The 1,045-nt window shown below is 61.6% G+C and overlaps 1 protein-coding gene across 1 annotated transcript in view; it reads left to right on the plus strand.

Annotated features, from left to right (window-relative positions):
- The window catches only part of GAL3ST2 (galactose-3-O-sulfotransferase 2), a 24,380-nt gene that overhangs the window by 4,230 nt on the left and 19,105 nt on the right, over positions 1 to 1,045 (plus strand). The window lies entirely within an intron of this gene.

The raw sequence follows: 1,045 nt of genomic DNA on the forward strand, positions 1-1,045 counted from the left end.
CCAGAGATGAAGACGTGGCCGTGTACCAGAGAGGAAGACGTGGCCGTGTGCCAGAGAGGAAGACGTGGCCGTGTGCCCTGACAGAGACGCTATGTACAGAGTGGCTGGATCACCCCCGCGTCCACGCCCCTAACCAGTGCCGTCACCCTGGCAGAGCAAGCAACAGGGCCGACCACCGGGAGGGGCTGCGGGCAGCGCTAACTAGTGTGCAGTCCAAGCTGGACATGGGGGTCCGAGAAGACAATGACTCGTCCGGCCTCAGGGACCAACGCAGAAACCACTCTTCTCAGGGACAGCTGGGACTGGGCGACTGATCCGCTCCACCAGTCATCGGTGCTGCCTTTCGTGCGCTGAGAGACCAGCCAGTCCATTCCAACCCAGGAAAAGTGTCTCTCTAACGTCCAGGTCAAGGAAGGAGGGCAGCGGAGACCGGGAACGTGCTCAGGACTGAGACCATGCAAACGCCCGGGAGAATGTCCAGCTGAGCCAGGAGCTCCCTTTTCCCATCACTGGGCCGGTTTTCAGCGGCTACTTCCTCCGAGTGGACAGCCTGCTCCTTCTCCGTAGGCGGTTCTTAGTCTGGACGCTCGACAGGACCCTGCCCACCTGTGAGGACCCTGCTGGCGTTTTAAACACCAGTGACGCCACAGCAGCGCAAAAGCTGTCGACCTCCGGCAGACAGATACGGAAAGATCCAGACGGCCGAAAGGACAGACGGATCTGTCTTGACAGAAGCACAGCCAGCGTGCTCCTTAGAGGCAGGGACGGTGAGACTTAGGCATGTTGCCCCTGGAGAAGGACACCATGCTTGGCGGGGGACAGAGAGAACAAAGGCCCTGGATGAGACGCCTCGACACAGCGGCGGCAGCAATGGCCTGACACAAAGCAGCGCCCGTGGGACGGGGCAAGACCAGGCAGGGTCCCTGTACGTCAGAGCCCACCCGGCGGCAACACCAGCAACATCCGGATGGGCTCATACCGGTACCAGCAACAAGAACATCCACCCAGGACACGTGGGGCAGCGAGCCCCCTGAGTGGGGAGGGG

Source organism: Echinops telfairi, unplaced genomic scaffold (genome assembly GCF_000313985.2).
Source record: "Echinops telfairi isolate 266 unplaced genomic scaffold, ASM31398v2 ScPeMD7_3;HRSCAF=10, whole genome shotgun sequence".
Taxonomy (NCBI): domain Eukaryota; kingdom Metazoa; phylum Chordata; class Mammalia; order Afrosoricida; family Tenrecidae; genus Echinops; species Echinops telfairi.